This window comes from Apium graveolens, chromosome 3 (assembly GCF_009905375.1).
Source record: "Apium graveolens cultivar Ventura chromosome 3, ASM990537v1, whole genome shotgun sequence".
In the NCBI taxonomy this organism is placed as follows: Eukaryota; Viridiplantae; Streptophyta; class Magnoliopsida; order Apiales; family Apiaceae; genus Apium; species Apium graveolens.
Window position 1 is genome coordinate 86,525,654 of NC_133649.1, and position 14,998 is coordinate 86,540,651.

Below are 14,998 nucleotides of genomic sequence, written 5' to 3' on the forward strand. Positions count from 1 at the left end.
AGGCCCCATATCGTCTAACTCAATAGGGATGAAATAATAAGTGAAGGAAAACCTCAGAAATGTGAAATGTAAGGATAAAGAAATAAAAAGTATTTTTTTGCTAAGCACAAAAGTGGTTATGGAAAAAGAAAATAGATATATGAGGTTACGCGTCGATTATCAAAAATTGTAAGTTTGAAGTTTAAGTGAACGCAATGTACCAGGAGTATTGAGATAGAGTGATCGTATTTATTGATAACATCCTCGCCAATTCATGGACTAAGGAAAAGTAAGTCGAACGACTGAAGATATGCTTGCGAAGAGCTAGAAAACAGCAGCTGCATTCTTAGCTTCAAAGATATAAATTCTGAGTATAATGGATTATGAGCTCTAGTGTGTGGTTAACTCCAAACAGGAAAGGTCCATTTAGGAATAGATGTTTCAAATAGAAATAAAAGGGTAAATACCATTAAGATTGTTGAGAAATGGTTAAAAAAAATTGGAAAAGTTAGAAATTGAAGAATAAGTTTTAATCCGTCTTCTGGGTTATGCTCATACTTACTTTGTTATTGTATATCAAAGGTGGTATTAATGCAGATGATTGATGTTGACTTCGGTATGAAACGTTGTGAGCATCAAAGTTCTTATTGATATCTAAATTGATAGGACAACAAAATGATTATTAGTTCCAAGAGACCGGGTTTTGAATAAAGTTATGAATCATTTCAAATTAATATATTTCCTTTCAGATAGTAACAAATTATCGCTTGATGAATCTACTTGGTAGTGATTGAAAAGAAATGGAAGTATGCTACCAAGTGGTGAGTAAATGCAATTGTCGAGATTTTTCTTTTTAGCATTTGAATAGATATTGAACATTTCGAAGCATCAGACATCATGAACTCTGGACATCGGGTGTAGACGAATAGGAAATGCAAGAGACCGATTAAAGGTTCTTGAATACAATTGGAAACGATTATAGGTCAATTTAACCGAACAGAAGGAAACATGAAGAGTAGAATAGAACAATCAGTGAAAATAGAAAGTTCATGAACACGAATTATTGGAATTAGACAGAAAAGAAGATTAGTGTGAATTAAGTTAGTCCTTTGAGGCAATGAGATAGATAGAACGATTGTGGATGAGTTGGTCTTGTTGTCACCGGTATAATGAATCTATAAGACATGCATGTGTATATGACTACGAAAATTCATTTAGCTTCAAATGTATGAAGTAGAGATTGAGATAGGGGTTGCATGAGCAACTGATAGAGTTAATGACGGTAAAAGGCCGTTGAGTTGTGATTAATGTGATGCGAACTGAGAAATTATAAGAAAGATACTTGAGAAGCATCATGGTCTGTTCCTTAGCATGATTCTGAGGACAGAATCCTTTTAAGGGGGGAAGAATGTAACGCTCGGGAAATATTATGTAATTATCGAATTATTCAATAAATAAAATATGTGATGGGTCTGTCGGCTACATGTGGCTGTATTGTTAATTGTTTGTGATTTGTTGGACGCAAAGATTAATTCTCTAATTAATTATCGAGCTGTATGAATTTAATTCATCTTAAAATGATTTTATTGAATATTTATTCTCATAAATGCTAAAATTGCTCCTAAAATTATTTTTGTTGTTTTGTAATTTTATCTATTATTTTCAGGAGTTTAAAAAATTAAGAAATCAATATTTTATTGATTAATTATTTTTTTAAGTGATTTTCTGAATTGCACTTAATTGTAAAATCAGTATTTAATTCTAGAATGTTTCAAAAATTATGAAAATTTTATTTTATTAACTTTTAAATATTTTAAGAATTTTAAAATTATTTCGGCGGTTTTCTGGCTTTTATTTAACCCAACGTTTGTTTGTTAAATTATAAAATGCGGGTACGTAACGCGTTTTAAAAATACTGTAAAAATTTCGGAAACTTTGTTTTAGTAGTTTTAAATTGTCTCGAAGATTTTAGAAACTATTTTAATAAATTTTAGGGTTATTTTACTCGTTAATTGTTCGTTGAAATGTTAATGGCAAGGTCGTATTCGGATTAATAAAAGAAAAACAAAAGGGGGGCACACGGTTTAAAATCGGGTTCAACCCGTCTTATTTTTCAGCCCTGTCTCTCTCATCGATCTCTAATCTCTCCCACCTCTTTCTTCTTCCTTCCCTGTTCTTCTCGCTGTTACAGTCGACTATTCCGGCCGCCGCTTCGATTTTTCGGCCATCGTTCCTTGCTTCAGTCCGTTCTGTTTAACTGGTATAAGTATATATGTGTGTATACGTTTATATATATGTATATATCGGTTGGATTGGATGTGTTGTTGTGTGGATTGTTTGCGTTGGTTGCTGTTTTTCCCGTGACTGCCTGGTTCCTGCCTTTTTTCGGCCGCGCGTGGGCGCGTGGTCCGGAGTTCTGTGATTAATTCGATCCTTTCTTTTGATGGTTCGAATTATTACGCGATTTTATGGAAAAAAAATTTCGACTGAAACATCCTTGATTTTCGAAATTAAATTTCTGATTATTCTGAAATTATTTAATCGGTGGAATTCGTAAGGAAACCCGAATTTAACGGGTACCGACGAATTTTACCGCCGTCGGCGATGAGCCTCGGCGAGCCGACGGTGGGCGATGATGATTTTTATCTGAGTCCTAAATTATAATCAAATAAAAATTAGGTGATAAAATAAATTGCGAAATGAAAAATATGAATAAAAATACGAATAAAAATAATTAATAACCGAGTTGTGTCGGTGATTGGGATTGCGAATGGTGTTGGGTGTGGTTGTGGTGATCGGATTGTTGATATGGATTGAATTATGTTGTGGCTGTTGTTGTGATTTGACGTCGATTTGATTTCGACGGGTAGGCCGATAAATAGAGGAAACGCTGCCCGATTTTCGGGAAAATAAATTCCGAAAATACGGGAACGTAACCTGTAATTGTCGGTAACGTCGAACAAGGATATAATTGAACTTTGTGAAACCAATTTGCGTGACGTGACAAGATATTTTGTGAATAATCGATTACCCTATATTTCAAAATGATAAATATACGTATTTTCTGAAATTAAATACCGAACCGATTTTCGAAAATGTGAACCATAATTGCTATGTGTATTTCGATAATACGTATAAATATGAATTCGGTTATGAAATCGTATGGGTAGAATAAAGTAACGATTTGATGTTAAGCTTAAGCGGTTATCTGAATTAGGGTATTTCAACCATGTAGGTTTTAGACGGAAGACCCGAGATTTGACCTCGGACTAGGAACGATCTAGTGATTAGACGTCAAGATCAACGAAGTTCCAACAAAAGGGTCTGAATGTTGGGATCGTATCCGGAATAGGATAGTAGTTTGACGATAAAGCCGAACGATCAAAGTCGAACCAAAGTCAATAGCGGTTAAAGCTTATTGAGGCAAGTATTCGTGATTTTCTTTTAAATACTGCAAGTATTCTGGATTTTTCTTTTAAATACTGCAAGTATTCTTAAATTTTCTTTTAAATACTGCAAATATTATTGGCTCTTATTCTAAATTCAGAATAGTTAATTGTTTTACATTTCGCTGCAATTACTCTGATTATGCAGGTTCCTTTCATTATTGTTCCTATAATTCGATTGCTCTCGTGAACAAATACTCATTCTTCCGGGTTATTTGCAAACCCTGAATTGGGATGTTTTGAATTCAAAATGATTTGACATCAAAACACTCTACGGGCTGGATAATGATATTTTAGGGATTGAGTTTTACTTAATCCTGAGGACCGGGATGACTGGTGCCTCGAGATGGGCCGTAGTGCCTGGGGACCCGACTAGATCTGTATATTGAGATATAGATCTGCATTATATTCTGACTGATCAGCAGAATATAGATGCGAACTAGTGTCCAGTCTAATTTGTTGTTGATCGCCATTAACAACATTCTCTCTCGTATGGTTTTCATGATTCCAAAAACCGAACAGAACCCTGATTCAGGAGATGAATCGGGGAATCGCTTGTCAATTTTAAATTTATAGTTAAAGGCTAGTGACAGCCAACGTTTATTCGCTCAACTCACTCAAAAGAATAGAATTGTTTAAAATTGTTTTAAGATTCTGTCCGAAAGTTTTCTTTGATATTAATGTTTGAAACTCAAAGTATATACTTGCTGGGCATTTTTGGCTCACTCTTGCTTTGTAAATTTTTATTTCTGCCAGAAACAGATAAGGATTAAAGTGAATAGCTTCGATAAACAGCAGAAGTTAGAGAAATTTCTGTTGCGAGAAGTTGAAGGTGTGAGAAGAATGTGACAAGAGCAATAGTTCAAAGGTATTTATACTTGTATTATAGTTGAAGTGAGTTGTAGAAGGTTAGATTCTTGTTTCATACCATAACCTGTAAACGATCCGGATTCAAGGGGTTCTTTATTTATTTCTTTATTTTATGTAAAGATTGTTTAGTGACACCAAATCTTGACCCCGGATATGGGGTGTTACAGTAACTCTTACCATGTAGAATTTGAATGAGCTGTAATCTTCTAGAATTCTTAGTTCTGTAATATTTTTTTTACATACAATAGTTTATTATAAACTCAAGTCCATATTAACATGGACATCCTATTGTCTTCACTTCTTGGAATTAGTCTTCAGCAATGATTCAATAGGTTTTAGCATAGCATATATCTGCTTTTAATTACCGTTGCTCTCTTCTCTGGTATTATCATAGCCCTTAGCATAAATCAATAATACAATTTAGCCACATAAGTATTCAAATTGAAAAGAAGGTTCCTGATAACTGCTTTCTGCAGAACCAACAAATTGTGTTGTAGTTTTCACTAGGTACAAGAAATGTAGTATTGAAGGGTTTTTAGCACATAAACGCAGCGAAAACGTAAATTTAAATCTTAAAAAAACCGAAACCCTCCGCAGGATCCATGCGAAAAATAATATTTGATTCGTAGTTCAGTATGTTTAACTTAAGAAGCTTTACGTTAATGGAAATATGGAGGTCTTTAATGGCGATCCAAAAATGATGAACGGAGATCCTTAGCAGCTGCTCCTCAAGTGTGAAGCACTCCACCGGTATCCACCAAGAAAACGATGTAATGAAGGAGAGGAGATGGAGAGAATTAGGGATTTTGTAAATCTTTTGGTTGAGGCAAAAATAGGATTTATAATAGTATATATATAGGCAAAATTTTCAGCTGAAATTTTTTCCATAAAATATTATTATTATTAACCCTTTATTATTCTCACTAATAATTAAAACACCTTTTAATTATTAATCCTTTTTCTAAACTCTTTACAAATAATTATCTCACTTGATTTAATTTCCAAAAATTAAATTCTTAATTAATAATATTAAGAACCTTTTCTTAATTAATTTATAATCAATTAAATCTCATTTAATCAATTATTAAATTTGCCAATTAATTATTTATTTCATAAATAAATAATTATCAGCCATTATTAATTAATTCCTCCACCATTAAATCATTCTCTTTTAAGGTGTGACCCTGTAGGTTCAATATTAAGCCGGTAGTAGAAATAAATAATAATAAAACTATTTTATCATTATTTATATAAATTCTCTAATTCATTAAATATGATTAATTAATTAATCATATTTATTCAATATCGTGAGGGATACTTCTCAGCATATCGCCACTATCCGGATAATACGAATTCACTACTTAGAATACCAAGAACCTATTCGGTGAGTAGTTATCGTGCAATTAATTCCTTCTACCCTACAATGTCACGATTAAATATAAGGCATGGAACTTGTGTCAAGCCTATCTTATTTAATCACTTGCTTTTCCCATTCACTATGCTTAGTTCTATTTAATGTAAATTAGAAACTCCTTTCTAATTTCATTCACTCTGGCCAGAGATTCCTGAACTAACATAAGTGGATCAGCATTGAACATTCTCTTCCTACACTGGAAGGGGTAGATCCTTTATTGATCATACACTATCTTCACGTACAAATTCCTATACCCAGTAGAGCCCTTATAATTGTCCCTTGAGACTAAGAACTAAACCAAAGCATAGTTCAGTGTACACAAGATGACTATGATGACCTCAAGTCTAAGGATACTTGTACAACTATCACTATGTGAACAACTGCTGACACGTGAGTGAACTCCATCAGTTGTTCAGCTGTGTGAGTCATGTTCAATGAACTTATTCTATAATAAGCACCTACATACTAGCTATAGTGTCACCACACAAATGTCTATAAGAACAGACATCCTTCATAATGAAGCAAGCATAGTATGTACCGATCTTTGCGGATTATTAATTACCAGTTAGTAATCCTACGACCAGGAACTATTTAAGTTTAGAGTTATCATCTTTTAGGTCTCATTATTATGATCTCATCACAATCCATAAAAAGCTTTACTCTAAACTGTGGTATATCTTATTTAAACATTTAAATTGATAGAGCCCGCAATAAAAACAATACAAGTCTTTTATTAATATCAATGAAATCAAAACAGATTACATAAAAGTTATTCCTAAATCCTCATACATGATTGGACTTAGGACATATCTCTTTCAATCTCCCACTTGTACTAAAGCCAATCACTCTGGTATCTAATACCCATCTTGTCTTTATAACGATCAAAATGACTCTGAGAAAGTGGCTTTGTGAGTGGGTCTACTACGTTGTTATGTGTGTCAACTCTCTCGATGTTGACATCTCCTCTATTTTCAACTCAGATTCACCACCAAAAACAAGAGAAATGTCTTGAGTCCTTCGCAAGTACTTAAGGATGTTTTTCACTGCTTTCCAGTGGTCTTCACCTGGATTGGACTGATATCTGCTCGTCACACTAGTTGAATAAGCAACATCAGGCCTTTGTACACAACATCGCGTACATGATAGATCCTATTGCTGAAGCATAAGGAATCTTACTCATATGCTCTCTTTCCTCAGGTGTCTTAGGAGACATTTTTTCGGAAAGGGACACTCCATGGCTCATCGGTATGAGACCTCTTTTGGAGTTTTCCATGCTAAACCTTTTAAGCACTTTCTGGATGTATGTACCATGGGTAAGACCTATCATTCTTCTAGATCTATCTCTATAGATCTTCATACCGAGAATGTAGGATGTTTCTCCCAAGTCCTTCATGGTGAAGTTCTTTGATAGCCATACTTTGACTGATTGTAGCATCGGTATATCATTTCCTATAAGAAGTATATCATCCATATCCAATACAAGAAATGTTACCGCTGCTCCCACTAACCTTCTTGTAGACACATGGTTCATCTATGTTTTTGATAAAACCAAACTCTTTGATTGTCTCATCAAAACGGATGTTCCATCTACGAGAAGCTTGCCTTAAACCATATATGGTTCGCAGCAGCTTACACACTAGGTGTTCATTTCCCTTGGAAAGAAAACCCTCTAGCTGTGTCATATACACTTCCTCCTCAAGTTCCCCATTGAGGAAGGCCATTTTCACATCCATTTGCCAGATCTCATAGTCGTAGTAAGCAACAATCGCAAGCAAAATCCGAATTGATTTTAACAGGGCTATAGGCGAAAAAAGTTTCATCAAAGTCAATCCCTTGCCTTTGTTTGAATCATTTTGCCATGAGCCTGGCCTTATAGGTCTCCACCTGGCCATCTGCTCCAATCTTTCTTTTGTATACCCACTTGCACCCAATAGGCTTAACACCTTCAGGCGCCTCAACCAGAGTCCATACTTGGTTGGTATACATAGATTCCATTTCGGATTTCATGGCACTATGCCATTTCTCTGAGTCAACACTACTCATAGCCTCATTATAGGTCACAGGGTCGTCATCATCAATGATTGACAACTCATTGTCATTCTTAATGACAAGGCCATAATACCTCTCAGGTTGGCGAGACACTCTCCCTGTCCTACGAATGGGCTGTTCCACAGAAGGTTGTTCAGTCTGAACAGGTGTTTCCACTTGATCCGCAGTAGTTTGTGCTTCTTGAACTTCATCAATTTCAATTTTGCTCCCACTGTTTCCTTCAAGGATAAACTCCTTTTCCAAGAAGGTAGCATGTCTGGAGACAAACACCCGATGATCGGTGTAAAAGTAATACCCCAAAGTCTCTTTAGGATATCCCACAAAATTACATTTTACGGATCGAGATTCCTGCTTATCTGGGTCAACTTTCTTGACATAAGCTGGACATCACCAAATCTTAACGTGTTTAAGACTCGGTTTCCTTTCTTTCCATATCTCATATGGTGTTTGAGGAACAGATTTGGAAGGCACCTTATACAGTAAATATGTTGAGGTTTTGAATGCATAACCCCATAGGAATACTGGAAGATTCGCATAGCTCATCATAGACCGAACCATATCTAACAAAGTTCGATTTCTCCTTTCAGATACCCCATTTAACTGTGGAGTATATGGAGGAGTCCACTGGGAGACTATACCATTTTCTTTGAGATAATCTAGAAACTCTCCATTCAAGTATTCACCACCTCGATCTGATCGAAGAGTTATAATACTGTGTTTGGTTTGTTTCTCCACTTCATGTTTATATTCTTTGAACTTTTCAAAGGCTTCAGACTTGTGTTTTATCAAATACACATATCTGAATCTAGATCTATCATCTATGAAATTAATGAAGTACGAAAATCCACCCATGGCTTGCGTAGACATTGGTCCACATACATCTGTGTGTACCAATCTAGCAAATTTGCAACCCTCTCTCCATGTCCACTAAATGGAGATTTGGTCATTTTACCCAATAGACAAGACTCGCATGTAGGATATGATTCAAAATCAAAGGGGTCAAGTAACCCTTCCTTATGCAATATCCGTAGTCTATTTTCACTAATATGACCTAGCCTACAGTGCCATAAATAGGTCAGATTTTCATCATCTCGTTTTCTTTTATTAGTTTGTTCAATCTGAAGTAAATCATGCTCTACGTCACATACATACAGACCATTATTTAGAATACCACGTCCAAAAGGAACATTATCTCTAAGGATAGAACATTCATTATTCTTAATAATAAATGAAAAACTATCCACATCCAACATAGGAATAGAAATAATATTCCTCACAATAGAGGGAACGTAATAACAATTATTCAAAATAATAGTCTTGCCCGTAGGCATATGTAAACTAAATGATCCTACAGATATGGTCGCAACCCTTGCTCCATTGCCCATACGTAGAATCACCTCATCTTTTTCAATAGTCCTACTTCCCTTTAGTCCTTGCAACGAATTGCAAATATGAGAACCACAGGCGGTATTTAATACCCAAGTAGAAATTTGACTTAGTGACATATTAACTTCGATCATGAACATGCCTGAATCAGAAGTGGTAGTCTCACTACCCTTCTTCTTCAATTCTGCAAGGTAAACCTTGCAGTTCCTCTTCCAGTGCCCCAACTTGTTACAGTGAAAACAAACAGCTAAATTAGGACCAGTCAACTTGTGAGCATCTAGTATACTCCAGAGCGATAGTGTAGAAGACATAATGAATATAGTAAATCTGTAAATGATAAACACATAACAATACTTAGCAAATATTCAATTTCATTTCAAAACACTATATGAATCGGGTCTTTATTCATAAGTGTCTCCCACTAGTTTATCTAATTTATTCAACCCCCTAAGTAAAATTAAGCATTCATAATGCTAGTGGGAATAGGGATCCTACATTCCATCACACAACCTCGGCTGTGGCACGAAACGTCATGTGATGTTCAATAGGCAGACAACTCTTGTCAATTACATCTTATGTTATTCCCTAATATAACTTTAGCCTCTTGAATAATTGAGTCACGGCTGTGGCACGACAAACTCAATATTTTAAGTCAAGTCTAACCCAACATTTCGTACAATTGAATCAGTCTCCAACGGCCCACGGCTGTGACACGTACCGACCTTTTGATTCTAATTCAATGTACACATCTCTATGTAATAGACAAGTATTTCTTATTTCGAAATCAAAGCCCTCGGCTGTAGCACGAAACGACAATGATTCAAAAATAAGAACTACTTTCTACCATGTTGGAAGGCTTTGACCGACACAAGCCCGTTGTGTCATTGGCCAATTACTACTTGATATTATTTAATTTTAGAGGGATTATATTACGTTACAATCATAATCATATTATAAAGAGATTCTTCCTTTTAAATTAAATATTTCAAATCAATAATCGATAATCAGATGATTCCCAGATCGGGTGGAGCATTGTCAAGAGGCGTCACTTAATAACCCTTTCTTACAGATAGAAATCTGTTATTGACAGAATCATCCTTTCTCTCAATATTGAAAATTTATATTCAATTACGTGTTTTATAAACACAAGAATCTCATGCTCATATTCATAATATTTATTGTTAAGGCAAGAAATGATTCTTATTCTAGATTTTCTAGAGCACGCCTTATATTGATTTAAGTTCACCTAAATCTATCATCGCATGGTAAACATAGGAATATATCTCATATATAAAATTAAATAAACAAATAAATGTAAAGTGCAATAAAGTAAATATGTTTGGTTATGGCCCCATCCTATGTGATCGTTATCAAGCTCATGATAAAGATCAAGGTCAATCTAATATGGTGATGGAAATAAATACAACTACTTATTACATAAGTCTTCTTCTTTGTTTAGACTTCTTGTATGCCTCATCTTCTTCTTTGTATCACCTCCATTGGATAGCCTTCTTGAGTATTAAATTACATTACATGATTGAAAGTAAAACTAATCTAATGAACTTACAAGAATAACTCGAGTTACATTCGAGATTTATGATTACAAAGATTGACGACATGCAAGTCGTATTTAAAACCAAAACCAAAACCATTACACTAAGTTCGAAAGGCCATAACCATCCACCATGCTCATACAACACATAAAAGCATGTTAAAACACATAATCTGATCTTAACATGTCATATTATCCATGATCTAATCATAAAAAGAAAATATGTCAAAAATCAAAAAAATTAGAATCAAATCAGAAAAACAAGAATCACTGTTTACAGGCAGTAAACGACGTCAAATGCCTTACAGACGAGTCGTTGATAGCTTTAGCTATCAGTTTTGTTCAGACGCTTATAGGGTATTCGTTTGCGTAAATCGGACACCAGACCCAGATTTCAGCAAATCTGTAGCAGCCAATTCAGAATCCGTATCTAATATGATTCTCATAATTAGAACAAACATAAATCATGTATATATCAGTATATATACAGATTACATAATCATCTTATGATTATACAACTCACATGAATATCATAAATTCAAAACCATACATATATAAGCATATTATATCAACATCAAATCATGGCGAATCACGTACATGCTCATATATCAAAAATAGTTAAACACATAAATGAATTAAAAACTTTTTGCAAGTAGATCTGATGCCATTGAAGGTTTTTTAACACATAAACGCAGCGAAAACGTAAATTTAAATCTTCAAAAAACTGAAACCCTCCGCAGGATCCATGCGAAAAATAATATTTAATTCGTAGTTCAGTATGTTTACCTTAAGAAGCTTTACGTTAATGGAAAGATGGAGGTCTTTAATGGCGATCCAAAAACGATGAACGGAGATCCTTAGCAGCTACTCCTCAAGTGTGAAGCACTCCACCGGTATCCACCAAGAAAACGATGTAATGAAGGAGGAGGAAATGGAGAGAATTAGGGTTTTGTAAATCTTTTTGGTTGAGGCAAAAATAGGGTTTATAATAGTATATTTATAGGCAAAATTTTCAGCTGAAAATTTTCCCATAAAATATTATTATTATTAACCCTTTATTATTCTCACTAATAATTAAAACACCTTTTAATTATTAATCCTTTTTCTAAACTCTTTAGAAATAATTCTCTCACTTGATTTAATTTCCAAAAATTAAATTCTTAATTAATAATATTAAGAACCTTTTCTTAATTAATTTATAATCAATTAAATCTCATTTAATCAATTATTAAATTTGCCAATTAATTATTTATTTCATAAATAAATAATTATCAGCCATTATTAATTAATTCCTCCACCATTAAATCATTCTCTTTTATGGTGTGACCCTGTAGCTTCAATATTAAGCCGGTCGTAGAAATAAATAATAATAAAACTATTTTATCATTATTTATATAAATTCTCTAATTCATTAAATATGGTTAATTAATTAATCATATTTATTCAATATCGTGAGGGATACTTCTCAGCATATCGCGACTATCCGGATAATACGAATTCACTACTTAGAATACCAAGAACCTATTCAGTGAGTAGTTACCGTACAATTAATTCCTTCTACCCTGCAATGTCACGATTAAATATAAGGCATGGAACTTGTGTCAAGCCTATCTTATTTAATCACTTGTTTTCCCATTCACTATGCTTAGTTCTATTTAATGTAAATTAGAAACTCCTTTCTAATTTTATTCACTCTGGCCAGATATTCCTGAACTAACATAAGTGGATCAGCATTGAACATTCTCTTCCTACACTGGAAGGGGTAGATCCTTTATTGATCATACACTATCTTCGTGTACAAATTCCTATACCCAGTAGAGCCCTTATAATTGTCCCTTGAGACTAAGAACTAAACCAAATCATAGTTCAGTGTACACAAGATGACTATGATGACTTCAAGTCTAAGAATACTTGTACAACTATCACTATATGAACAACTGCTGACACGTAAGTAAACTCCATCAGTTGTTCAGCTGTGTGAGTCATGTTCAGTGAACTTATTCTATAATAAGCACCTACATACTAGCTATAGTGTCACCACATAAATGTCTATGAGAACAGACATCCTTCATAATGAAGCAAACATAGTATGTACCGATCTTTGCGGATTATTAATTACCAGTTAGTAATCCTACGACCAGGAACTATTTAAGTTTAGAGTTATCATCTTTTAGGCCTCAATATTATGATCTCATCACAATCCATAAAAAGCTTTACTCTAAACTGTGGTATATCTTATTTAAACATTTAAATAGATAGAGCCCGCAATAAAAACAAAACAAGTCTTTTATTAATATCAATGAAATCAAAACAGATTATATAGAAGTTATTCCTAAATCCTCATACACGATTGGACTTAGGACATATCTCTTTCAGTGTGGTTTCTACCAAAAGCTGTTTTTAGCTATTGAAGTTGATTTTGCAAGGTGGAGAAGATAAGGCAAATCGATTTTACATATAATAAGGAAGATCAAAGGACAGACAGGGTATTTGTCTAACAAGCAAGCACTCATATACAAGCAAATGAACAAAAGTCAGTTAAATATAATAACAAAAACTGGAATATCGTAAACAGCTCCAGCATCTAGCTAAAATATTCATATTATTTGATATCTCTCCCCCAAATCTATTAATCATATCTGTAATGTTACAAACACCTTCATAATCTGGTTGAAATATACATAAATAGGCAGATTTCTATTCCTCCGAACCCTTTCAATCATAAAGGTCTACCTTTAAAAGTATCAAAAGCCCACATCTAGCAATACAAAATGCTTGTTGAGATAATAATTAGCCTGAAGAATCTACCTAAATTTTAAATGCAATGGCTTTTTTCTTTACTAAATTTAAAGTATCAAGTTAACGTTTCTCTCATGAAAAATGCAGCTAAAACAACAGTCTTGATACACATAAACTATCTACAACAAAAAATACATAATCAAACATTCAGTTAAATACTTTGCCCCCCCCAAGTGATATGAGTTTAAAAACCATATTTTCTAATTCCTTTTTCTCTAACCTCATATTCACAGTAGCTCCATTCAAACACAAATAATCGATAAAGAGCTATTCGAACAAACTCGAATATCAGCCTAACAAAGAAACCTCAATAATATCCCCATTCTGGAACCAACAAAATCCCCATTATGGAACCAACTACCATAGTTTTTCCCCAAACCACAAGAACGAGAATATGAAAAGTACAAGAATTAATACATGATCAAGTAATTAAACAACCCACACAAACAAAGCATTCAAAACTAGAAAGATACCCAACAATTAAATAATGATAAAGAACCCAGAAAATTAATCAAGCAGATGATAAAAACTAGAAAATCAAGCATATTTGTATAGCTAATATATTGATTTAACCTTGTTCGGTGTTGCAGAGATGTTCTTCTTCCTCGGCCGTTGCTTTTGCGGAATAATACCTAACTAGAATTGGGTTTATGTATGTAATACGTATATATATATATATATATATATGAATGGCTTCAGATGGGATTTTAGTTATGAATGATTCAGGGAGAAAAAAGATTCGGTCAGCTGAGGAAAAGGAGCCCAAACGATATGAATAAATCTGAATCGGTCAGATAAAGCCCATTCAGCTGTCTTCAGCTGTAAACAAATGGGCCCTAAGTGTTTGGATAAAATTCAGATTTTTTTTACTTATTTGAAAAAAATTAAATAAATTTTAAATACAATTATCTTAACTTGTGAATATTAAATTAGAAAAATATTTTAGAACAATTTTTTAAAATTAAAGTTAATAAAAAACCAAAAAATCAAAATAAGTTGAGAAAAAGTTTGTTGTTACTAACATTCAACTTATCAGCTTATAAATTGTAAATTCAACATATAAGTTGGGTCAGCAAACACTCCGAGATAAGTCATTACGGACTTATAAGATATAAGTAACTTATATAAATTAGTACACAAACAGGCCCTAGGTTACATAAGGAGTTCATATTATATTAATTGTGATTTCTTCCGGAAGCAGATGATCAATCACCAATAATAGCCCTTCTCTTGGCCTTTTTCTTGTCCCTTAGTAAAATCAGAATCTAATTAAGTATTGGTATTAATAGTTTTTGCTAAGACTTAAATCTTATAGTGAAAATTTCATATTGTTTTTGCCACTTGAATCCTTCATTATGTCCGTGCCTTGCATAAGTTTATAAGACTTTCTTAGAATTTGATGTAACTTTTACGAAACTTATATTTCAATTGTTTCTACAAAAGTATTAGCATTGTGTTACCTTTATACAATGATCAATTTTTTTAAAAAAATATCATCTACTA